Raw genomic sequence first — 26,765 nt, 5'->3', positions numbered from 1 at the left:
AGTTAGACAGTGAGAGAGAGAGAGACAGAGAGAAAGGTCTTCCTTTTGCCGTTGGTTCAGCCCCCAAGTGGCCGCTATGGCCAGCGCATTGCGGCCGGCTCACTGTGCTGATCTGAAGCCAGGAGCCAGGTGCTTCCTCCTGGTCTCCCATGCTGGTGCAGGGCCCAAGCACTTGGGCCATCCTCCACTGCACTCCCGGGCTACAGCAGAGAACTGGACTGGAAGAGGAGCAACCGGGACAGAATATGGTGCCCCATCTGGGACTAGAACCCGGGGTGCTGGTGCCGCAGGCGGAGGATTAGCCTAGTGAGCCGTGGTGCCGGCCACTTCCCTATTTTTTAATTAAAATTTTCATTAAAAATTTTTCACAGAGAAAATTTACACATATTTACTGGATACCATGTGATGTTTTGATACATATATACATTGTACAATATTATCCTCAAACATTTAACAATCTTTTATGGTGGAAATATCCACAATTCTCTTCTTGTGTGTTTTTTTTTTTCTTTGTATAGAGAAATACACAGTACACTAACATTGTTTGCAGTCATCTTACTGTGCAATAGAACCCCAGAACTTCTTATTCCTACCTAGCTGTAACTCAGTGCCTATTAACGAACCTTTCCCCATCGCTGGTCAGCCTCTGGTAGCACCATTAGCACATGATCTCATCTGTGGTGTCTAAAAAAAAAAATTAATTAAAAACTAATCTTACAGATGCTCTATTTTTAAGATCAGTATAAAAAATGAACTCAGCAAATGATTGATGGTTGGAGAAAGTGTTTTGTAGGCCCAACTACAGATTTAGATGCCCTTGCTTGGCCCATTTGGGAATATTCTCTTCTGAGCTATAATTTCTTCCTTCTCTTTCATAAGGTGAGAAAGAGGAAGGGGATTTAGAAGTTTGGCTGTAATACAGTGACCAATAATTTTATTGCTGGGTAGCTTCTCTTCATGTGATAGAATATAATGGTTGGAAAACGTCTAGAAATATTTCATTAAGGACTTCCAGAAAGAGAGATATGCTGTAGGACACACTTGCTTATGCCTTTTTGAAACCATTTATTTTTTACTGAAATATCTACTACTTGCTGTATGCGTACAATCTGACATATTAAAAAAAAAAAGTAAAATCATTGATGTGCCCTGTGGAAGGAAATGAGCTTCTTAAACTTTAGTGGACTTTTAAATATGTAAATTTTTATAAAATAATTCAAATGTCAATAAATATAAGAGTATTAATCTGAATACCTTTTTTCCTTATACTTGTAAACTGGATTCTGCCCTTTGGTTCAGAAATAATGGACCTTTAACCAATTACAGACACCTCTATTCTAATTATGTTATAGTACTTTTAATGATTACAGTTAAGCATACAGTTATTGAAAGGAATGCTTTTCTAAGTTTTTTTTTCTGTAATGTACTTATTTTTTTTTCTTTTTTATAAACTCAGAAATATTTCAAGTATTTTGGGATGCTCTTGCAGCTATATATTGGCAAAAGATGAGTTGCTTAGTAACAAACAAATGGACTCCATGGTTCTCTAGTCTGCTTTCATATTTTGGGGTGCATGTCAGGATTTCTAAGAAAAGAGTGAAGACATACTCATGCCAGTTATTTCTGCTAGAGCAAGGTTGTAAAGGCAGCACAAATCCCACCCAAACATCCATACAAATTCATTTGTTTTGGAATGAGGTTTGTATTCTTAATTAATGTTACGCTATTGCCTGATACTCTAAGAAGTTTGCCAAGGAAAGATTGCAGAACTGTTTCTGAATAAAGAAAAGTAAAAAGAAATGATAATACAAGACATGATCCATGCAAACTTTTTTTGAAGGTTTTTATTTATTGAATACACATTTTCGTATGTACAGCTTTTAGGGATATAGTGTGTCTTGCCCCCATTCCTGCCCTCCCACCCTCACTCCCATCCCACCTCCCACTCCCTATCCCATTCCATTTTCCATTAGGATTCATTTTTAATTCACTTTATATACAGAAGACCAACTGCTTACTAAAGAGAGATTTCAGCTCTTTGCACCCACACAGATACACAAAGTATAAAATACAGTTTGAAGACAAGTATTACCATTAATTCTCACGGTCAACTCATTAAGGACAGAGGTCCTACATGGGGAGTAAGTACACAGTGCCTCCTGATGTTGATTTAACAATTAACTCTCTTATTTATGATGTCAGTGATCACCTGAGGCTCTTGACATGAGCTGCCAAGGTTATGGAAGCCTTTTGAGTGCACAAACTCTATCGGTTTTTAGACAGGGCCATATGCAAAGTGAAAGTTCTCTCCTCCCTTCAGAAAAAAGTACATCCTTCTTTGATGGCCCCTTCTTTCCACTGGGGTCTGGTCTCACTTACAGAGATCCTTCATGCAGAACCATTTTTGCCACTATGTCTTGGCTTTCCATACCTGAAATGCTCTCATGGTGTTTTCAGTCAGGCCTTAAGGGCTGATTTTGAGGTCAGCGTGCTGTTTAGGGTGTTTGTCATCCTATGAGTCTGCTGTGTGGACTGCTTCCCATGTTGGAACTTTCTCTCCTTAGTAATTCTATCTGTTGTTATTACCAGGCAGTTGGTCTTATTTATGTGATCCCTTTGACTAATGGTCCTATATATATGATCAATTCCATACTTAATATGATCACTTTATCACATAAGATGAGATTTGTGCCACCCAGCTAAATGAGATTTGGAGTCCCATGGCAAGTTTTTCACTTCACTCTTAGGGGTAAGTCTGTGGGAATGTGTGCTGATCTGTACAGCTCCTCCCTCTCTCATTCCCACTCTTATTTTTAACTAGGATCCATTTTCAATTGACTTAATACATCTATGATTGATTCTATGTTAAGTAAGGAGTTCAGTCAATGGTATTGAAAAGAAAAAAAAAAGAATAAAAAATAAATAAGGTGAAATAATAAACTGTTCCTTGACAGTCAAGATAAGGGCTGTTCAAGTAATTGCTTCTCATAGTGTCTATTTCACTTCTACAGATTTCCTTTTAGGTTCACTGTTAGTTGTCACAGATCAGGGAGAACATATGATATTTGTCCCTTTGGGACTGGCTCATTTCACTAAGTATATTATTTTCCAGATTCATCCATTTAGCTGTAAATGACCGGGTTTCGTTTTTTTTTTTTTTTTTTTTTTTTGTAAACTGCTTTATAGTATTCCATAGAGTACATATCCATAGCTTCTTTATCCAGTCTTCCATTGATGGGCATTTAGATTGATTCCATGTATTGGCTATTGTGAATTGAGCTGCAGTAAACATAGATGTGCAGATGACTCTTTTATTTGCTGATTTCATTTTCTTTGGAGAAACTTCAAGGAGTGGGATGGCTGGGTCATATTCTATGACTATATTCAGATTTCTGAGGTATCTCCAAACTGTCTTCCATCGTGGCTTTTCCAGTTTGCATTCTCACCTTCTCACCAACAGTGGATTATGGTAGCTTTTTCCCCACATCCTTTCCAGCATTTGTTATTTGTTGATTTCTGTATGAAAGCTATTCTAACTGGGGTGAGGTGAAACATCATTGTGGTTTTGATTTGCATTTCCCTGATGGGTGGCAATACTGAGCATTTTTTCATGTGTCTGCAGGCCATTTGGATTTCCTTTTTTGAGAAATGTCTGTTTAAGTTCTTTGTCCACTTTTTGGCTGGGTTGTTTGCTTTGCTATTGCTGAGCTTTTTTATCGCTTTATATATTCTGGTATTAATCCTTTATCAGTTGCATGGTTTGCAAATAATTTCTCCCATTCTGTTGATTGCCTGTTTACTTTCCTTATTGTTTCTTTTGCTGTACAGAGCTTCTCAATTTGATGTAATTCCATTTGTTAATCTTTGTTTTTATTGCCTGTGCCTCTGGGGTCTTTTCAGGAACTCTGTGCCTAGGCCGATGTCTTGCAGGGTTTCCCCAGTGCTCTCTGGTAATTTGATAGTATTGGGTTGTAGATTTAGGTCTTTAATCAATTTTGAATGGATTTTTGTGTAAGGTGTAAGGTAGGGGTCTTACTTCATATGTGGAAAACCAGTTTTCCCAGCACCATTTGTTTAAGATAATGTCCTTGCTCCAGGGAATGGTTTTAGCTCTTTGGTCGAATATAAGTTGGTTGTAGATGGTTGAATTGATTTCTGGCATTTCTATTCTGTTCCATTGGTCTATCCATCTGTTTTTGTACTAGTACCAGGCTCTTTTGATTATAACTGCCTGGTAGTACGTCTTGAAATCCGGGATTGTTATGCCTCCGGCTTTATTTTGATGTCCATGATTGCTTAAGCTATCCTAGGCCTCTTATGTTTCCAAATGAATTTCAGTATAATTTTTTTCTAGATCTGAGAAGAATGTCTTTGGTTTTTTGATTGGTATTGAGTTGAATCTGTAAATTATTTTCAGAAGAATGGAGATTTTGATGCTACTGATTTTTTCCAATCTATGAACATGGAATTTTTTTTTTCATTTTTTATGACCTCTTCTATTCCTTTTTTAGAATTTTGTAATTCTCATCATAGGGATCTTGGACCTTGGTTAAATTTATTCCAAGGTTTTTAATTTTTTTGTAGCTATTGTGAATGGGATTGACCTTAGATGGAAAACTTTTTTAAGTATTATAATTTTTTCTTTTTAAAAACTTTTTATTATGATAAAGAGAACAGATTTCATGAAAACATTATTGAGACACTTAGTAAAATCTGAATGAAGCCTTTAAAGCAGATCAAAGTATTGTATCACGTTAATTTTCTGATTTTGATATCCATATGCAGCATTTAAAGAGAATTTCTTCTGTATCAGGCATGCACACTGAAGCATTTAGAACTAAAGGAGTGTCATGTCTGTAACTTATTCTCAAATGATCCAAAAAACCTCAGGCTGTATTAAAAATACCTGCATATACATACATGTATATGTAAGGAATGTGTGTGTATGCATATACACAAAAAAGATAAATCAAATGTGGTAAAACATTAACATTTGCAGAATATAAATAAAGGCTATGTGAGAATTATGTGAGCCATTCTTGTACCTCTTTTCTGTGAGTTTGAAATTATATCAAAACAAAAAAGTTAAAAAAAAAACTCAGTTTGCATGATTCTGAGAGAGGAATAAGTGTCTGAAAGCAATCAGCAAGAAAAACCCAACCTAAGTATTTGAAACTGAAAGGTCTATCGAAAATAAGTAAACATTATCAGCTTATATATTTTATATAGATTTTTTTTCAAAATTGCACCTACATTTCACTTAGGAAAATATGCTAACTGAATTAGAGGAAATCTACCCATGAAGTAGGAAGTATGAATTTCTGTAGTATTTCACCCATAGTTGTTAGCAGATACCAATCTGCTCTCAATATACAGAAAATGATATTCATTTATCTTCATGGGTGTTGATATTTTTCAGATGTTTGTTTTACTAACCTAATTTTCTTCTTTCTGTAATGTAAGCATGGAGTCCTGTTAACTTCAGAGCATATAGCTCATGCTTAGTGGATTCGTACAAATATTTCTTATTGTTAAATTTACTAATTAAAAATTATTTGTTACTTATCTAAAAAGGCAGACACACACACACATGCACACAGAGAGATCTACTATCCTCTGATTCACTCCCCAAATTCGTGCAACAGCTGGAGCCGGGACTCGGTCAGACAGATGCCAGGAGCCTGGAGCTCATTCCAGGTCTCCCTCTCCCACAGGCTTGGCAGGAACCCAAGTACTTGAGCTATCACCTACTGCCTCTAAGGGTGCGCATTAGCAGGAAGCTGGGGTCAGAAGCAGAACCTAGACTAGAACTCAGGCACTCAAGTGTGGGATATGAGTTTCCCAAGCAGCCTCTTCACTGCTGGGCTAACAGTCCCCCTATACATTTGATAATTTATCAAACACCGAGCAGATGAAACAAGGGGAAGTGGTTTCATTTTCTATTTTACCAAATATACCCTTAAAAACAAACATTTTCCCTTTGTATCAGACATTGCTAACTCAGTCTACATAGATTATAGATTCCCCACTCATCCCCTCCTCTTCCTTGTCCAAAGGGCCATGTGCTTCAGGGCAGTCACCATCATTCCTAGCTCGGGGAGTCCAAGGTTTTCTCTTCTAATCACAGTTATTCTGTTTCTTTTTACTGATGACTGGTTTAGCACTTACATGCAACTCATTTTTACCAAAGAAAAAAATCTGCTGATCAGGATTTTATGGGTTTTAATTTCAGCTACTCCTGGGCAGAAGGCTTTTATTCTCTTCACTGTAGTGTATGGAGTGCCATCTGGATCTGTAGAGAGGACAAAGCTGACAAGGGCTGGGAGAGAGGAAAAGTGGAAAGAATGTGGGTCCTTGATGTCACTGATGAGCCACTGAATCAACCTATCACAGGATCATGGTTACCTTTGAACTTTCAGGTATCATGGACTATTATGACTGGGAATTTGTGTTATCTGAAGGTACATACATGCTAATTTATCATTGAATATTCTAGAAGTTTTCTACAAAAGTTTGTTTTAAATCCTATAATGTAGTTTTAAAAAAGATTTATTTATTTATTTGAAAGTCAGAGTTACACAGAGAGAGAAGGAGAGGCAGAGAGAGAGAGAGAGGGAGAGGTCTTCCATCCGCTGGTTCACTCTCCAATTGACCGCAACTGCCAGAGCTGTGCTGATTCTAAGCCAGGAGCCAGGAGCTTCTTCTGGGTCTCCCAAATGGGTGCAGAGCCATCTTCTACTGCTTTCCCAGGCCATAGCAGAGAGCTGGATCGGAAGTGGAGCAGCTAGGACTCGATCCGGTGCCCACATGGGATGCCGGCACTGCAGGCAGTGGCTTTATCCACTACACCACAGCGCTGGTCCATATAATGTATTTTTAAAAAAACAATCAGATTCATCAAACCAATAAGATAATAGAAGCTTTTATATTTCATTTAAGCAAACAAGAGAAATGCAAATTTCTTGAGTCCTAGTCACAACACCATTCATCTTTTGAGATATATAATAACCTTCTAAAATGGGAGACTAGTGATAAAGAAGATGAAGGAATTCTGGCTGGCAGGTGGAAGTAATACTATTTACCTTCTTCAAAGAGTGATACAATTAAATGAGTTATATTTAAAGCCCAGAATAGTGGCTGTCAGGTTGTGAGTTCAACAAAGATCATGAACAATAGCAATGATAATTGTTATTCTTTTTAAATGATTTTTATTGTTAAAAAGCTTGTTATCTCAAAATTGTTTCTGTCTTCAGTAACAGACTCTTAGAAACAAATGAGTACTGCCAATGAATTCAATCTGAGAGTTTGGAGAGTGAATATTGTAACTCTTAGTTCTTAGAAGAAAACCTTGAATCATGTTGATGGATTTCCTAGGTATACCAGCAAGTATAGTTCTGATTCCCATGCTGGTACCAAGTCCATTATCAAAATAATTTAAAAATCTGAAGGATAGCTTAGTATGGCACACTGTTTACCAAACTGCATTCATGTTATAATAACAATTATTAGAATAAAAATTTTTTTAAAGATTTATTTTGTTTATTTGAAAGACAGAGTTACAGAGAGAGGCAGAAACAGACAGAGAGGTTTTCCATCAGCTGGTTCACTCCTCAGATGGCTGTAATGGCCGGAGCTGTGCTGATCTGAAGCCAGGAGCCAGGAGCTTCTTCTGGGTCTCCCACTTGGGTGCAGGGGCCCAAGAAGTTGGGCCATCTTCTACTGCTTTCCCAGGCCATTGCAGAGAACTGGATCAGAAGTGGAGCCGCCGGGACTAGAACTGGCTCCCATATGGGATGCTGGCACTTCATGCCAGGGCTTTAACCTGCTATACCACTGCCCCGGCCCCAGATTAAAAATTTAGTGGAGTTGCAGCCTGTGAATTTTGGTCATTAGTATGGTGGAAAAACAGGGGCTGGGCAGCCAGAAACACTTGGTTTCAAGTAGATCACTTATTGGCCCCTTGCATGGGAGGCAGGGTGGCACTGTGCCTACAAAACAATAGACTCTGCCTTCCTGTCTCCACTGTCCCCATGGTGGACTTGAGCTGATGGAACCGTAAAGCAAAGCAGCACTGACATCAGCCAACAAAGCATCCTCAGACAAACAGAAATAACTGTTATGTATCTTTATTTTTATTTTTATTTTTATTTTTTGACAGGCAGAGCCAGACAGTGAGAGAGAGAGAGACAGAGAAAGGCCCTCCCTTTTCCATTGGTTCACCCCCCCAAGTGGCCGCCACGGCCGCTGCACTGCGGCCAGTGCTCTGCGCTGATCCGAAGCCAGGGGCCAGGTGCCTCCTCCCGGTCTCCCATGCGGGTGCAGGGCCCAAGGACCTGGGCCATCCTCCACTGCACTCCCGGGCCACAGCAGAGAGCTGGACTGGAAGAGGAGCAACCAGGACAGAATCCAGCACACCAACCGGGATTAGAACCCGGGGTGCTGGCGCCGCAGGCGGATGACCAGCCTAGTGAGCTGTGGTGCGGCCTTATGCATTCATTCAGGCTTGAAGTATCAGGGGTGCAGTGAGCCATCTGGGTTCTGAAGCAAAGAAAATCAATTTTATTTAAAATAGAACAAATAGCATCTCCCCAACTCCTTGTAGCCAAGAAACCACTCTGGCCATATTGTTATAATAACAGGCATTTGGGTAGAGCCATTGATCACTTAAAGTTCTGTTACCTCAACAGACGGACTCTCTATCCGTCTAAAGTGGGGGAATGTGGGCAGCTGGTGGGCACTGGGTGGGCATTGGGTGGGTGCTGGGTGGAGGTGCAATGCGGATGCCACTGCACAGGCTGACATGAGAACCAGAGGATGCATGGATAGCCCGTGGTGCCTGTGGCTTGTGCCACAGAGAGCCCCCATTACCGTAGGAAGTGAGCATTTGGTTTGTTTTTTCTCCAAGTCCACTGCCTTTATTTGTCGCTACTCACCTTAATTCCTTATTTTCTGTGTGAATGCTGCACTGTATCCCAGGGAGGAGAAACAAAGCATGTTCTCTGATTTCAGGGGCACACTGCTTTCCTCTCTTTAACCCCCACCCCTTTCCTACTTTCTCTTCCTCCTCCTCCCTTTTCTTCTTCTTCAGTGAAACATTCATTGATGTGCCAGAACTTAGTGAAACTGCTGAGGTGGCCGAGGCAGTAAATTGAGCTGGCCGCTTCAACAAAAGCTTCCTGCTGCCGCTGAGCTGGCACCCACGGCGGGATCCAGTGCTACTGTTAACAGAAAGGCAGGGGAGGGCATTATCACTTCAGGGCTGTCATTACCCCAGGGTTCCCTGTGAAGGACAGCATAGAGAGAAAGGCAGGCCAGGGTGGAAAGGGAAGCCCATGGGGGGAAAGGGGAGAGGGACAGAGAAAACAGGTCTGTCTGTTTGTTTGTTTTAGTCTGACAGGCTTACCAGAACGGGGAGGGCATTAAAAGTGAGGGAATTCAACGTGAATGCAAAGCATTGAAAAGATGATTCAGCTGGTCACCTTTCCTCTTCCAGTATGCATATTTGGAAAATCCCAGGCTCAGTCACACCTGGTGGCTTCTGTTTATCAACTCATGGGCTTCTTAAATCTGTCAAGACAATGAGAGCTCCCATTTATTCTGAAACCTAAAGGTGTGGATCTTTTGTACCAATGAGAGCCCAGAGATTTACTATGCATTTTTTCTCCCTGTGGCTCATAGTAGAAATTCACTATGCAACATTTATACCCTCCTTGGTATAAATTTTGAAATTTACTTAAATCACTTCTTGAATATCCTAAATTAAAGCAAAAATGGCCAAAGATATGAGAGTGCTTTAGACTTTTTAAGTTCATAATACAGATACGAAATACTCTATTTAGGGAATGTTATCACCGTCTTTTAGGGGGAGAATTTTGCTGTAGGCAGCGGGGAAATGTTCAGAATCATTGGCTTTGCCTCCTTCCTTTTCTTATAATCAGTTTGGATAGAACAGATACTGAGCTCCTAACTGGGAGAAATTATCATCATTTTTATCTGTTTTATCAGTCTTTGTTCTGTCTGGATTGTGTTTGTACAGCATCACGAATAAGCAGATTCCCCAATGAGTTCAAAGTCATCCAGTTAGTTCCTGCATGTGTAGTAGTCCCTCAAAAATAGTTATGTGTTGCAGGTTATACATTCTACCTATTTCTGCCTTCTACCTTGTTCTACACTCAGTTTTCCAGTTTTATTATGGGATCATCTACATTTGGCAAAAAAGAAGTCATTGTTATTATTTTTTAGAAGCAAGAATGAGAGAAGTAATTCTTCCCAAAGTATTACAACGTAATTATACCATAGGAAATGACTATCCTATTCCCTGCAGGACTGTGTGTTTTGTACCCCCAAATCTAGTGCAGCAAAATCTAGTGCTTCCCTGAGTTATATTTTAAAAGGTTTAAGCAATCATTCAGATAATCTGACTTCATTGCTGTGAAATTTCATCAAAGTGTACTCAATCCTTGAACTCATATCTGGGTCCATTTTGCCAATCAGATAAAACTTCCTAGGTTTTTTCCTAGAGGCATGAGTGGTTAACTTGATCTTATTGCACTGCAAAAGATTTTGTGCTACACATCATTTTTCATAAAAGCTATTTGTTGTGTTAGGAGAACTCCAGAGAGACTCCTTGTTAGAATAGATTTTGAGGGGCTGGGATGAGCTGGTGCTAGCTCTGCTTTGTTGCTTTGGAAGAAATGACAATTCTTAGAAATTCTTGCAATTCTTACAAGTTAATCACAGAAGAAGAGGCAAAAGAAAATGATCTGGAGGCAATTAGCATCTTGGAAAGGAAAGATGTTATTTCTCATGAACAAACAATAATAATAATAAAAAAAAAGCCAGAAGAAAATTCCTGTTTTGGAAGCATGGAATTCATTTGTTTTAAAAAATTGTCATTTCCTTTTTTAAGGCAAAAGGGTTGAAGCCCACTGACCCCTGTTTCTTCCTTTGTAAATGTCAGCCACACACGCCCACTGGTTTCTACAGAAGCACAACAGCCTTTGCAACAAAAAAGCACTAGGTGGTGCCCATTTTCTTCGCCGGTGAAAGGGCTGGATTTCCCAGGGGAATCACTCAGGGGAAGTTCTTCAGGCCCCAGCCTGGTACAGTGCAGGCCCTTCCTCTACCTGACAGCCTAGACCAGGGTGTCACATTCTGTCCTCATCCTAAAGTATCCTGGGGGTTCTCTGTTTTAGGCCAGGGCTCTGGTTTGGAGAGGGAGGCAGTGTTTTAAATATGAACATAGGAGGGGTAATGGTAGAGAAAGCTTCAAATATTCCCTTTGAAAATGAAAGATAAGTGAAATAAAGGCTGCAACCTTATCATCCATGTTTCTAAAAAGGCATAGAAGAATGTCTTTTCTAAGGCTTTCCTCCTGCCAGATCCCCTGGACCTGCAGTTTTAGTTTTTTCTACTTTTGCCCATAATCAAGCTCTGAAAATGCTAACAGAAAATAAAAGTTAATCTTCAATTTCAACTTACCTCTTCATGAAAATAATTCTTTGTCAAGAAAAGTGTGGTGAAACTGAATATTTTTGTACCCATGTCTCCTCCCACCCCCACTATCTGCTATTTGAAGAGGTGTCTTTATACCATTGAGTTTATTCCTTTACAAAAAAATCTTATTAGACATGCTTAATAGATTGTTGCTTGAAAGTGTACAAGAAGAATAGATAACTGGCTATGAAGATGTGATTTTTCAGAGTAGTTTTATCTAGGCAAGGTGCCCATCAGATCTGTTTCAGAATGTAGAACCATTTAGAAAGTTTTTGTTCTTGTAAAGGCCTGGTTGCAGCACTTGGGCATAATCATGTCCTTGTCACATAATGAAAAGAAGAAAAAAATATTGATTTTTATGAGTAGAAATATGTAAAATGCTTGTCTATGACATGTCCCCTCGAAATTTGGCTAGAAGAAGTTAGTTTGTTCAAATGTATTTATTTTATTTTAAAGGAGGTAAGAAAATAGTTTTTTGAATGTAGGAGTAGACTGTTGTGGTAAAACCTGAATCATGTTTCATAGTTTATAAGCCATACTCCAGAACAAAGGGAAAAGAAGACTGTTAATAATTTTTAAAAGTTGAACTCAGAGAAAATCTTTGTTATGAAACTATGAGAATTATTTCTATGCTCTAGCTGCCCTGTCATATGTCATGGCATGTGGCAGGTTGACTGCTCATTAATTCTATTTATATCAGTATGATAATCCACCCCACTGAGTACACATGTGTTAAAATATTCATAAATTATGTTTATTGTGAACAAATATACATTAAATGCCAAAAGAAGACCATTATTTAAAGACAAAACTAGTCAACAATCAAACAAGCTTACTCTTTTTACTATCAGTCCAGGACGCTGTGTTTTGTTAAATTCACTGTAATTGCCTCTCCTCATGCCTCATAGGGAATTATAGAGTATGTTTATCTTTTGTTTTTAAAGCGTGTGAAAGAAATAGATTTCACTTAAAGGAGTAGATTTGGAAAACAGAAGATGTTATCTCAGGACTAAAAACTGACCAGAACAAACCATCTAGGGAAATGTACTTCTGGCCTCCAAAATTGTTAAAAATATATCCGTTGAACCCTGATATAGGCTTGAGTCAAATTTGATGGTGTTTCATGAAATTTGAGATCAAATTACATAAATTAGAAAATTTCTTGATAAACTAGGCTGCAAGTAAGAATTTTAAATTTATTCTTTTTTTTTTTGAGCACAAATAGAGGAGCATTCAGAATATCTAGAACATGAGATTTGAAACCAATACATTAAATATACTGCAGCACACTGTGTTGTATAATTTATTATTTCTAAATGAGACAATCCTGAGCTACTCTATTTGGAATGAATTCAGGAAGTTGAAAAAGTTGGAGTGATTATTCTTTTTTATAAGCTGCCCATAGAGCTACATACCACAGTTGAAAAGTTTGAATTCCTTGTCAAAATCCAAAGTAGTTTTAGTTAAAATGTTACCTAACTTAACCAATTCATCATAGTCTGAATTAATGCCATGAAAACTTTGAGGATTATTAATTGTTAGGACCACATCTCTGATTTAACTAAAATAGTGGTCATTTTAAAAAGTGACTGGCTTAATATTCTATTCGTAAGACTCTCTAGGAAACTGTTATAAATCTGAAAACTTTAATTACACTTGAGAGTTTTTTTTTTTCTGAAACAAAATGACAAACCGGTAAAACAAAATAGGAAATTCTGAGGTTATTTTTATTGCATGCTTATTTTAAAGAAGAGTATAACATTTAGAGGACAAAGCAATAAAATGAAATTTTTTTTTCTCATGTTTCTACAGGAATGAAGTTACTCTAGACTACATGTTAACTTCAGGTGAGATTTTCTATGTAGTGATAAATACATTTACAGTATGTTTTACTTTCCACTTTTCGTTGTATTGAAAATTTCTTTACTTATAAACGGTTTAAAGAAACTTATGGGGAATTCTCTCCGAAAGAAATAATTCAAAATGTGAAAAGAGCCATATGTATAAAAAATTACAATGTTATTTATAATAACAAACATGGGAAAATGCTTTAATAACTAACTGTTTGCATTGTTAAAAATGTAACATTCATTTGATGACAAATTATTCAGTCAATAAAAACTATGATTACATACCAGGAAGGGCAATGTGTGATAAATTACCAAATGAATAAAAGGACACAAGTTTAAAGCATAGAATGAGTACAATAATTTTAAAACATGCAAATAATGAAACGCTAAAAGAGTGTACATAAAATGCTCATCATATTACTGAGTGAAGCTGATTTTTTATCCTTTATTCAAACTTTTATTTTGCTATCATAAAAATGCAATTTAAAATACATTTTAAGTTTTCAAAATTATTTCAAAGAAATCAGTGGTCAATTTACATTTTTTCTCTTTTTATGTCATAAACAATCACTACAGAATTTTCAGGGGAAAATTAGACAACTCCCACTTCCAAAAATGCTAACTTTGAAACTAGTATCCCAGTGTGTGGTTTTTAGTAGTCAAACCCAATTTGCTTTCTATGGATTCACAGTGTACATATACTTTATTAAGTAAGAATTCCCTCTTTTGTTTTTGAAATTTTCCTTCGTATTATATTCAGCTCTAAACCACAGCATTTTCACCTATCAGTTGTGAAAAACCCTGAGCAGCCATTCCAGACAACAAAACAAAAAACCGTGTATCAAAACCCCCACAAACCCCTCTCATTAAGCTTTCTGCGAAGTTGGAGCTGTACTTTCATGTGAATCTTGGCCTCTGTACAGCATTGCTGCACAATCATTTTCATCTGAGATTTGAACATATTGGAAGAACTAGAGCCTTCCTTTCTTTTATCCTGTCATCCCCCCTCCTGGAAGTGACGGGCATATGGCAGGCACCCTCCCTGGATTCTCAGACAACAGGAGGGACCTGATTTCAATTCCTACATCCTGTCATCAGTGACTCTCGGGATATTTTGTTCTTGCAAGGCTAAGGATGTGATTCGAATTTGCCATACGGACAGAGCTTAATGTGATGCCATTTTTACCACCGGAGCCCTCAATCAGTTAATTAAACATGATATAAATCACCACATGTATTTGTAAAGTAAGATTAATATGGCAAAGTCAGAGTAAATGAGGAATCCTCCCCATCCTTGGAGTGTGAATCACCAATAGGAGGATTGCACTTTTGGAAACTCAATACTTTTGAGCAGGCTTTGTTGGTTTAATCCCTCAGACTGCTTTGTGCAACCTGAAACCTGGAGCTGTCATCTTTAGCCAAAATTTCAGCCATAACTTCCTCAGCTTTCACCCCATTATTGAAATCAGCATTCACAATACTTAACAAAGATCAAACCTTTCAGCGGACCACAGGGCAGCCTCTTGCCACCTGGGACACCAGAAACATGTTTAATAAATATTTCATTTTGTTTTAACATGAAGACTTTCCCCAGTTTCCTTTTTTTTTTTTTTTCCTAGAGCTGAGGGCTACCCCCAAGCTGCACATTCCATCACTGTGGTCAGTTAGGTTTATAGCCTTAATAAAAGGATTTTCCCCCTTCACGTGCTAGAGAGCCTTGTTAAACCAGAGCAATTATAGAAACACAAGATAGGTGCTCTGCAAAGATCAAAGCTCACCTAAAGACAGCTCTGTAGGAATTTGGAGCTCTCTTTGAAAACTGCTCAGTTTACAAAGTATAGAGGTATTAAACTCCAGGAATTAAAAAAAAAAAGCCTAGTTTCAAATAATGTTAAAAGTCTTACAGTAGTTAATATGAGATCTCCTTCAGACACTCTTTGTGTATTATTTCTAATATCTATTCACAGCATACCTATAATAGCTCCAAAGGAACCATTATGCTGAGAAGACATACGCATATGATGGATCCTTAATACCAAATGCATTACCTACTCAGTAGGTACATTTTAGCCTCAATATCCTAGCTCAAAGGAAGGGTGGGAAAATAGCCTGTAAATTTCTTTAGGAGGAAAAAATGCAGCAGGCCTGAGTCTTGAGCCTTGAGGCTCAAGCAGTGGGAGCCCCAGAAGCTTTGCTTTCCATAGAGAAGGCAGAGATGATGCCCAATGCTGGGCACCTGCCGTTTAGGCAGCACAGATCACCTAACTGGGAGTGGATATTGAAGCATCTAATCCTAGTCATCTTGATGTTTCCGCTGCTTCTAGAGATCTTGACATTCATCCTGAAAACACACAGCCACACCCACACTGACATGTACCAACACACATGACATGCTTGTAGACTCCATTTCAGAATAACATTGATAAACTGAGTGATCTAAACTCACCCACGTGTCTATGTGACCTATTGGTGACAAAAGATCTTTGGATTAGTTTCTTCATTCCTTTGTCTGCAAACCAAATGTGTGCAGCATCATAAAACAACCACGCAGTATAAATGGACTTAGCTTAGGATTTGGAATTCTGTACTTCTAAGAAAAGGAGTTATTTAAGAGGCAGCTATTTCCAGGAACATTTTAATACCAACTTAGGGAAAAACTATTTGGGGTTTTTGGTGTCCAGGAATCTTCAGTTTGAAAAATGCAGACCTGAATGCAAACCCTCATTTTATATCCACATATTCATTTTTAATAAATTATATTCACTATGATAAAAATAACAGCTTATTTTTACTGGCTGCATGGTTTATGCCAAGATCTATGCCTACCATGTTAGATGGAGTATCACGCTTTAACTTCGCCACCACCCTATGAGATAATGTTCTATTGTTTTATTTATTCTATTGACAAGGAGATTGGCACAGACAGGTTGTATAATTTGCCAAGATCACCTAGCTAGAAAGAAGAGAGGTTATGATCTTAATCTGGTTTACATGACTCTAAAAGCCAAGCTTTTACAGCATATGACTATATAATGTGAAGTTACTTTGTGCTATGACTTAAAGTTTCTATTTTATCATTTCTTCTGATATAGCTGTAACTTCTAGAATTCTAATCCTTGAAGTTAAAGTATACAGACTTTGGTGTCTTCCTAATTAAGTTTCTGCTTTTTTTTTTTTTTTGGTGTTAAATGGAAAATGTACATTATGTTGTGTGTTTCTCATAATTTATCTAGGAAAAGGCCATACATCAGGAGTTACCTTGAAGAATTTCATGACAGTAGTTATTCTTTTAATTTTTTTTTGCCTCGGAATTGCTATTCAATAATTCACCTAACAAAATGATATTATTGAAATGCAGAGTGACAAACAGAGGGAGAGACAGAGAGAGAAAGAGATCTATCTGCTGGTTCACCAACCCACCACCCCCCAACAATGACCACAACAGCTGAGGCTGGGATCAGGAGCCTAGAACTCCATCCAGGTCTCCTACATGGGTGGCAGGGGCCCAAGGACTTGGGCCGTCTTCCACGGCTTTCACAGGCGCATTAGCAAGGAGCTGGATATGAGGTGGAACAACTAGAACTTGAACTGGTGCTCTGATATGGGATGCCAGCATCACATGTTTGTGATGCTTAATCTGCTGTGCCACATCACTAGCCCTGGGATGATCTGGATTTGGAAGTACTGTGATAGTATATACCAGATAGGCCTGAGTTAGAATCTCATATTCACTAATTTGGGGTTCTGTAATCTTGGGTAATTCATGAAATTCTCATGCTCAGCAGATTATTATTGATAAAATGAGAGAAGCAATGCCAACTATATAGTGTTGCAATGAGAACTAAAATGAATAACATTCATATAACATCTGAGTTCTAATCCATGGACATTCAGTAGATAAGACCTTCTTCTCTCTGTCCCTTGACTTATGTTTATGATAGATAAGATTAAAAACAATATCCATTCTGCCTTAGAAAGACTAGAAGTATTGCTTCCACCTGGCACTTTATTCTGAGGCTCTGGTCAAGCCTTTCTGTGTGTGTCTTCAGGAAGCTCCTACCTCTGCCCAGCCTGGAACTGTGAACACACAAAGCCTACTCTTCCCATCAGGGCCTTGCATGACAGTTGCATATCAAGTGGTCCTTGAAATAGGAGGAAATAGTCCAACTTCAGTTTTTAAATTATGAATTTTTTGTTTTATGAATTTTGTAGCTATCTTTTATGAATTGTCAGATCTCATTTGAACAAATATCTCAACCTGTTCAGCAACAACATATATTATCTTATCCTTTCAAAGAAGACCTTGCAACCTATTGCTCCAACAAAGGCCACTTCCTCCTCAGGTCATGCAGACTTGGCCTGCATATTCCAATAGCTTCTAGCTTCTTACTAGTATGTAGTGAATCTTAATACTCATTCAATCAATCAGCCACCTTTCATAAGCACTGAATTTCTGTCACGGTATAAAACCATAGTTGATGGCCGGCGCCATGGCTCACTTGGCTAATCCTCCGCCTGCAGTGCCAGCACCCTGGGTTCTAATCCCGGTTGGTGTGCCGGATTCTGTCCTGGTTGCTCCTCTTCCAGTCCAGCTCTCGGCTGTGGCCTGGGAGTGCAGTGGAGGATGGCCCAAGTGCTTGGACCCTGCACCCGTGTGGGAGACCAGGAGGAAGCACCTGGCTCCTGGCTTCAGATCGGTGCAGCATGCCAGCCGTAGCGGCCATTTGGGGGGTAAACCAACAGAAAAAGGAAGACCTTTCTCTCTGACTCTCTCTCTCTCTTACTGCCTAATTCTGCCTGTCAAAAAAAATAAAATAAACAAATAAAATAAAACCATAGTTGATATTTCATCAAATTCAATACTTTTTGAGAATTTTTATCTTTGACCTCAGTAAATGTCTATAGAAACATGTGCATACCTATATCCTTTTCAAAGGGACTGTAAATGTCAAAAATGTATATTCTGCCTCTTGTTTTTTTTCCCTGTCATTGCTTTCTTTGCTTTTCATAATATTGCACCATCCACAGGTAGTACTTTTATTATCTTCAGAAATCTTCAGCATGAAGCATTAGTATAAGCAGTAAGCCTCTTTCAAAATATTATTTTAGTAAACTTTGAAAAGTTGGCCATCATTAATAATTCACCCAGATAATTGTGGCTTTGCTTTTTACTCAAAGGTTCATCAGTTCTACCAGTGTCTGCATATATAGAAGCAGCTGATATTTAGTCAGAATATTTGCTTTCATTCTGAGGTTGCCAGAGTTAGGATAAAAACAAGAAACTAAAACTGTGAGGCCATGAGGCCTGGTTTAGTTTCTGACAAACCATGAATAATTTTTTTATATTTTTTTAACTTTTATTTAATGAATATAAATTTCCAGTGTACAGCTTATGGATTACAATGGCTTCCCCCTCCCATAACTTCCCTCCCACCCGCAACCCTCCCCTCTCCCACTCCCTCTCCCCTTCCATTCACATCAAGATTCATTTTCAATTCTCTTTATATACAGAAGATCAATTTAGTATAAAGATTTCAACAGTTTGCACCCACATAGAAACACAAAGTGAAACATACAGTTTGAGTACTAGTTATAGCATTAAATCAAAATGTACAGCACATTAAGGACAGAGATCCCACATGAGGAGCAAATGCACAGTGACTCCTGTTGTTGACCCAACAAATTGACACTCTAGTTTATGGTGCCAGTAACCACCCTAGGCTGTCATCATGAGTTGCCAAGGCTATGGAAGTCTTCCAAGTTTGCCGACTCTGATCATATTTAGACAAGGTCATAAAAGACAGGGTGAGGATAGTAACCAATGATCCTAAGAGTGGCATTTACCAGGTTTGAACAATTATACAGCATTAAGTGGGGAAGAGGACCATCAGTACACACAGGTTGGGAGTAGAGCCATTGGTGGTAGAGTAGAGGTTATGATTACAAAGGACTGAGGCCCAAGTGCGCTATACAGGGTCTAGAACAAAGGACAGAGTCATTATTAGAGGAGCTAAGAAAGGTGCTGTCTAAGCTACAATTAAGTTTTCTGATTGAGAGGCAAATAGAACCTGATAGAAGGGGCTTGATAATAATCTGGTGGGCTTTAGGCCTTGTAAGTTAAGAGGCACAGACCTATCTATCTCTTCACATGGGGTATATCCTAAGGGAGGTGTGAACCTCCTAGGGGAAGGCACTCTGTTGACTTTCATTACTTGGCTGGGCTGGGAGGAGAGCTGGCCAGGTAAAGGCAGGTGGCATCTCTAACAAGAAATTTACAGTTCTGCCTGCAATGTTGCTGACCCTACTTGACCATCCCCTCAGCTGCAGTGGTCACTTTGGAAGCTGGGCTGAGTGAAGGGCTTTTCAGCTTAGAGCCAATAAGATCTGTGGCTCTGACCTGGGCATCCTTTGACTCTAGGGCAGGTCCATTTCCAGTGATCCAACTCTTGGCAGAGCTGCGAGGGCTCTTCACAAGCTGACTTCTGTTGAAGCCCAGGCTTACCACATTGAAAGCCACTGCAGTGGACTGGCCTGTTGGGTCTCCTTGAGGGCAGATCACTGTACAGATCAGCCATTAATAGGCCTGCCACCCATTGCTTCTGATGCCGAGCTTTCTTTTCCTCCTGGTTTGTGTTAAAGCAGACCAGAGGATGCAAGTCAAGGGATTGCCCAAGTCCCACAGTCTTTGGTGGCCTGAACTACAAGTCTATAGTCACAGGCATGTTCTGTAGTAGTTTTTCTAAGGTAGACAATGCCCATGGGGAAAATTATATTCTCACTTTAAAACTTTCTTTCCCTTTGGTCTGAAAGGGAGGTTTTTTCTACTTACTGTATACTTCACTGATGGCGAAGTAAATCTAGCTATGAGATTATTATTTAAGTTCTTATTTTGTCTATGCTATTACAGAAAAATGTTAGCCATCTCTTATATAAGGTCTAAAGATTAAATTGTGCATCCTACAGATTCCTTTATAATAGAATTAATTTCCTACCTTGAAGAGAATAGAGAAATGAAAGAACAAGTTGGGCTTAGAATAGAGAAATGAGGGAGCAAGTCCTAGATCGCTTGTTGACAATAGCAATATTACATGAATACTTAGCAAATAGTTTCAACCATTAGATAACAACTTAAGAAAACATTTACCAGAAGGTCCAATGCCTTCTAGAAATTTTAAGAATCATGTATTTGAAAATACCTCTTAAATATCTAACATGGTGTAGTTTGTTTAACCAGTAAACTTAAGCACAAACATATAAAATGTTTTTAGTTTCTTTCTACCAATAAGTATAAAACATATGATGTAGAGATTCAGGTAACACGAATTAAAATGTATCTTTGATTAATTTTAGCAGCTTAAATTTATGGACAATCTTATCTATAAGCCAATTAAAATAAAACTCTTAATAATATTTTCTCATGTGGACATACAATATGTACACACATATAACAGCATAATAGACCAATATAGCAATTTTAATAATAGCTTTTAAAATCTTTAACTCTTTTTGTAAATTGCCAATTGATTTGAATTGCTTTTTGTTTTTAGTAACCTCAGTTAACCATACTTTCTCTCAGTTGGTACTGTTAATACATTATTGGCTTCATCTGTTTACAGAGCCATCCCAAAGTACTGAGTACAATAGAAGTGGCTGGATAAAGTCCATAGGATCCTATAGGAGGGCAGCTAAACAAAGAACCAACAATGCTTTAGTTTTATGAGCAGCAAATCCTATATAACTGTGGATGACAAAAGACTTTAAGTTGACATGTTTAAAATTATAAACTCATCAACCAACAAGAGGCACTTGCTTACTTCACAGTATTTTTGAAAGCACCTGTAGGATTTTACAAGTATTTAACCCTTTAGGCCTCTGGGGCTTTCTCTCTTTTTTTTTTTTTTTTTAAAATTTTTTACAGGCAGAGTGGATAGTGTGAGAGAGAGACAGAGAGAAAGGTCTTCCTTTGCCGTTGGTTCACCCTCCAATGGCCGCCGCGGCCAGTGCGCTGCGACCGGCGCACCGCGCTGATCCGATGGCAGGAGCCAGGTGCTTCTCCTGGTCTCCCATGGGGTGCAGAGCCCAAGCACTTGGGCCATCCTCCACTGCACTCCCTGGCCACAGCAGAGAGCTGGCCTGGAAGAGGGGCAACCGGGACAGAATCGGTGCCCTGACCGGAACTAGAACCCGGTGTGCCGGCGCCGCAAGGCGGAGGATTAGCCTATTGAGCTGCGGCGCCGGCCTCTGGGGCTTTCTCATTAAGATAACTATCATGTCTAGTAACAAAAGATCATTAGACTTTTTAATTCTGAAACATTTGTATTAATAGCATTTTCCATTATAGAAACTTAAAATTTAGTACCACGTCACACCTTGACAGTACTTCTAATATAATCCAAATAGCCTGATTAGTTGGTGTCTCTATAAGATGAAAGACATAGGTTCTTCAATTTTTTTCAGTTGGGCCCAAACTGGAAAAACCAAAGTCCAAGATTTACTGGAAATTTTAGAGTCCAGATTGTTTGAAACTTTGATTTTTTTGAATGCCTGTCAAGAATGCCAAGAAGGCTAAAAATCCAAAATATCTGGTTGAAATAAGATTCCTTAAAATCATGACATAACATAGACCAAATTTGATCATTGTTACAAGGTGATTATTCAAATCTTTGAAAATAAGCACATATTTAAATAACCCATAGCTCTTAATAAAAATTCAGCTGTTTTTGAACAATTAGAATTTAACAGACTTCAAGAGAACATAATAGATTACTTTAACACATTGCTTTAACTGAGCATCAGAGTTTAATTCTATGTCAAAGAGAAATTGAGCTTCCTGTGATCTTTTGCTGTGAGGTTTCCTTCCTTTACCTTTTTTCATATTGGTGAGCATGTTTCTGTGTTTCTGTGTGTAACACATCTTTAAGCATCTTTTGCAGGGCAGGATGAGTGGCAACAAATTCTTTCAGTTTCTGTTTGCTATGAAAAGTCTTAATTTCACCTTCATTCACAAATGAGAGCTTTGCAGGATATAATATTCTGGGCTGGCAGTTTTTCTCTCTTAGTACCTGGGCTATGTCTCGCCATTCCCTTCTAGCTTGTAGGGTTTCTGATGAGAAGTCTGCTGTGAGTCTAATTGGAGATCCTCTAAGAGTAATCTGACGTTTCTCTCTTGCACATTTTAGAATCTTTTCTTTATGTTTCACTGTGGTGAGTTTGATTACAACATGTCATGGTGAGGATCTCTTTTGGTCATGTTTATTAGGGGTTCTATAAGCTTCCTGTACTAAGATGCCACTTTCCTTCTCCAAACCTGGGAAATTTTCTGCTAGTATCTCACTGAAAATGCCTTCTAATCCTTTCTCCCTCTCCATGCCTTCAGGAACTCCTAGAACCCGAATGTTAGGTTTTTTAATAGTATCCTGTAGATTCCCGACAGTATTTTTTAGATTTCTAATTTCCTCTTCTTTTCTTTTGTTTGCCTGTTTCCTTTCCTGTTCTCTGTCTTCTAAGTCTGATATTCTCTCTTCTGCTTTGCCCGTTCTGTTTTTAAGGCTCTCTAATGTGTTTGTCATTTGATCTATTGAATTCTTCATTTCATTATGATTTCTCATCACTATCACAGTTTCTTTTTCTACTAGTTGTTTCATTTCATTTTGATTCCTCCTTAATATTTCATTTTCATGAGAGAGATTTTCTATCTTGTCCATTAAGGATTTCTGTATTTCAAGAATTTGTCTTTGAGAACTTCTTAATGTTCTTATCAATTTTTTGAGATCCGCTTCTTGCATTTCTTCTATCTCATCATCTTCATAATCTTGAATTGGGGTGTCTTTTTCATTTGGGGGCGTCATAGTTTCTTCCTTGTTCTTGTTACCTCGGTTTTTGCGTATGTTGGAGATATTTGGTTTCTTCACTGTGGTGTTTTTTCTTGTTACACTATGGCTCTATATTAAGTGGACTGCCTGCTTTCAGTGGAGCCTTAGAGGCTTGAGATGAGTGTGGCCTGAGAGCTCTGTTTGGTTCCTCAGGGTTGAAATTGTGTCAAAGATGACACTCCCAGGTTAGGTGTGGTAAATCTCTCTCTCTCTCTCTTTCTTTTCTTTTCTTTCTTTCTTTTTTTTGATTCAAAAGGGAAGTAATTCTGCACAGCTGAACGTAATTGGAGGTAGTTAGCAGGCAAATGATATACCCACAGGAGCCAGAGATTGGAAGCTCTTTCCCAAGGACCACACAGGGAATCTGTGCTGCCCTCAGTGTGGGCTCCAATTCTCCTGCAGCTCCCACTGGGTTGCCAAGTTAGATCCTAATCTCCTGTTATTTCACCCCTCCCCCCAGAGTCAGGCTTTTCTGCTAGGCTCAGGGCCGGTGCAGACCTGAGGTTGCCCTGCTTATGACGTATGTCCAAAATGGCGCCTGCTCTTTGTCTTGCTAACCTTTGAGGGGTGAGCGGAGAGAGAAACTCGTGTCCATATCGGTAAGTTTTTTTTTTTCCTCCTCTCTCTCTTCTAGTTAGCCTGGTGAACTTTTCCCCACGGAGTTTCAAGCCTCGTTCCCTCTAGTCTCCTCTTTCCGCTTGCCTGCTGGTCTCTCGGGCTATTGAGGTTCGGCTCACCTCGCTTTCCAGCGCTGGTGTGTTGATTCTGCCGCTGATGTCCCGAACTTGGGCTCCCACGCTCTCCACGCAGGTCCACTGTGAATCGTTAGTTCCAGAAGAGTTTCCTCTGCTGTTTCTTCCTCTACTCTTCCTTGACCCTGCAGTATCTCCACTTTTATTAAATTGTGTCTTCCCAGACTCTCAGTGTGCTCCCTTCCTATTCCTCCACCTTACCATGAATAATTTTTAGTAAGGTATGTCTCATACAATATTTGGGACATACATTAAAATATCATGCATGGTTATCTGAAATTCAGTTTAATTTGGCTTTTTGTATCTTATCTGACAACTCTATTTTTCCAACCTCTTTAGTGGAAAAATAATAAACTCAGTATTGCTTCTGTCTACTTTTTCGAGTTACAACAGCAAACCATTTGGTCGTGGTGGGAGGGGGGCTGTGCCTTTGCATAAACACCTGGAGGACTTCGAACCAAAGGTTGAGGAGAAGTCAGAAGAGATGGTTTTGTGGTCTGGAGGGGGCTGAGAATAGCAGAGCTATCAAGCCATAGATAGTGACCTGACAGTTGGCTGATTTGCCTTATTTCTCTAAAAGGCAAAAGTGAAAATGTCTCAATTAAAACAGTATAAAAATGCAGGTTGCCTATGGATATGTGTTATTCACTAGTTCTTCTTTTATTCATTCAGCAAATGTTTATTGAAGGGCTACTATGTGGCAGGCACTGTATGATAGCTATAATAATATTTTTATATTTGTATCATACACATATTCAGGTTTAAGAGTATTATATGCATATGGATATTAATGGTGATTGCTTTGAATAGCAATGACCTTAGATTCCTAAGTCCTGTTTCTTGCCTTCTAATCAAATAGCGATATAGACATCATCTGTACTCTTGACAACTAATGATGTATGTTTTATTAGAAGTTCTTTGATTTTGAATATAAGAAATAACTGTATACTTAAGGAGATTGTTATACCAATACCTATATTTTATGTCTATATCTACATCTTTGAATCACCCCTGTTTCCCCACAGCACTAAATTAAATTATGATTTATTCTATTCTGTATTTTTAGAAACCAGAAGGTCACAATACTGTTCAGGTATAGTGCTTCATCTGTCAGACATCAAAATGACTGCTATCAATTCCCTTCTTAATTTTTAAGTCATTTTTATCCATTTTGGGGTTATAGAAAATCTTACCTGTGTTTGATTGGATTCAGTTGAATAGGCTATACAGCTTTTACTATGCCTTGTAATTTTTTTCATTATAATAAAAAGGCTTTTAAATCACTGATACTTAGAATTATATTGAAAATACTTGTGATACTTTTATATACAGTGAGTTTAATGCCAGGATGTGAAAGCAAATTGATTGTAGGCCATTCTGTGCCTGAGCATCCCAGAGTAAAAAGAATTACACTAGACACTCTGGGGACCTGCTGCTCTCAGAAGCCTGTCGGTGCACTCAGACATCCACTGGCAGGTGAAAAAAGAAGCGGTTGCTTAATTCTTATCTGACACTATATAAACACATTTTAGTTCAGAGAAATAATTTTTGAAGGAGGAAAAGGCACCTCAAGAGACACTTATGTTTAATGTTTTTAATTTAGTAAAATGAACTGCAAGGAAAGTATGTCATCTTTGCAATAAGCCTTCGAACATCTTCTACGAGTGACTTAAATATACACAACTTGCCATCTGGAGGGTGCGTTGGCTGTGGAGGAGCTTGGCTGGATCAGCAGCTAAAACCCTCATGGACTTTTTACCTCTGACACCCTGGTCAGAGTGAGAAGTACTTGGGGCTTTTAACTGGAGTCTCTAATGACACATACCTCTATCAGCTTGAAGAGCAGCTGACATGTTTTAAGAGTGACCTTAGACTGTCATGCAAGCATTAGAGAGAATGAATTAATATTTTTGGGATGGGCCCTTGGTTGAGATTGTGATCCCTGAAGAGTCACTCTTGATTCTTCTTTCCTAGGTCTTCAAGGTGAAATGTTAAGGAAACCAAAGGGTTCCTGACTTTTCGATGTGTGTGAAAAGCAGATGCATCAGATTTGATTTTAACTGGCAGACTATCTGCATGTGCTTGCTCACTTCCCTTCCTGAGCTAAATTTGCCTGGGACAGAAAGTGGGGAAAGGAACCAAGGTTAGGAAATAAAAGGCTAAAATTGTTCTGCTGACATGAGTTGTTAATACCTGAGGGGCCAGAAGGAAACTCTTGACAGATTGGTACACCTGGAGACAATGTATTTCCAAATGGAAGGCAGGCACCTCATATGTAAGCCCACTTCTTTCAAGGATATGGCCTTGAACAACTTCTAGAGGGAATCTCTTAACACTGTGGTCACATCTACTCATTGAGACCAAGGCTACTTACCACTAGTTCCCTTTAAAGAGGGTGGTTCACTCAAGACCTTACCAGTGTGTTCTCTCTCCAGGCTGGCACAGCTCCACAGCATTTTATAGAAGCAGGATCTACAGATGATATAAACTGTAGACTCTGGGAGTCCATGGCCTGCTTTCTAATTCCAACTCTCTTTTTAGCCGTATAACTTTAGACCAATTGTGTAACCTCTCTGTGGCTCATTTTTTTGCATCTGTAAAATGGGAAAGATTGAGTTAGTCATTGGTTATCATATGTGTCTTCCCAGCTGGTTATACAAGTTGAATGCTGAAAATGTATATGAACACAGATAGGCAATGGGAACATTTTCCAGGTGTATTTTCAGAATGATTGTTCATAACAAAGTGATGTTCTGATCCACAACAAAGGTATGGGATCATGGAAGTCCTTGTGA

The 26,765-nt window shown here is 38.7% G+C and overlaps 1 long non-coding RNA gene across 1 annotated transcript in view; it reads left to right on the top strand.

Moving 5' to 3' along the window:
- Nucleotides 1-26,765, top strand: part of LOC133772720 (uncharacterized) — a 639,007-nt gene that overhangs the window by 58,951 nt on the left and 553,291 nt on the right. The window contains exon 2 of the long non-coding RNA XR_009867809.1: nt 13,309-13,343. This is a non-coding gene — a long non-coding RNA (uncharacterized LOC133772720). The remainder of the gene's footprint in view (nt 1-13,308; nt 13,344-26,765) is intronic.

Source organism: Lepus europaeus, chromosome 13 (assembly GCF_033115175.1).
Source record: "Lepus europaeus isolate LE1 chromosome 13, mLepTim1.pri, whole genome shotgun sequence".
In the NCBI taxonomy this organism is placed as follows: Eukaryota; Metazoa; Chordata; class Mammalia; order Lagomorpha; family Leporidae; genus Lepus; species Lepus europaeus.
Note: the sequence above shows the minus strand (reverse complement) of the source record. Positions and strands in the feature narration are given on the sequence as shown.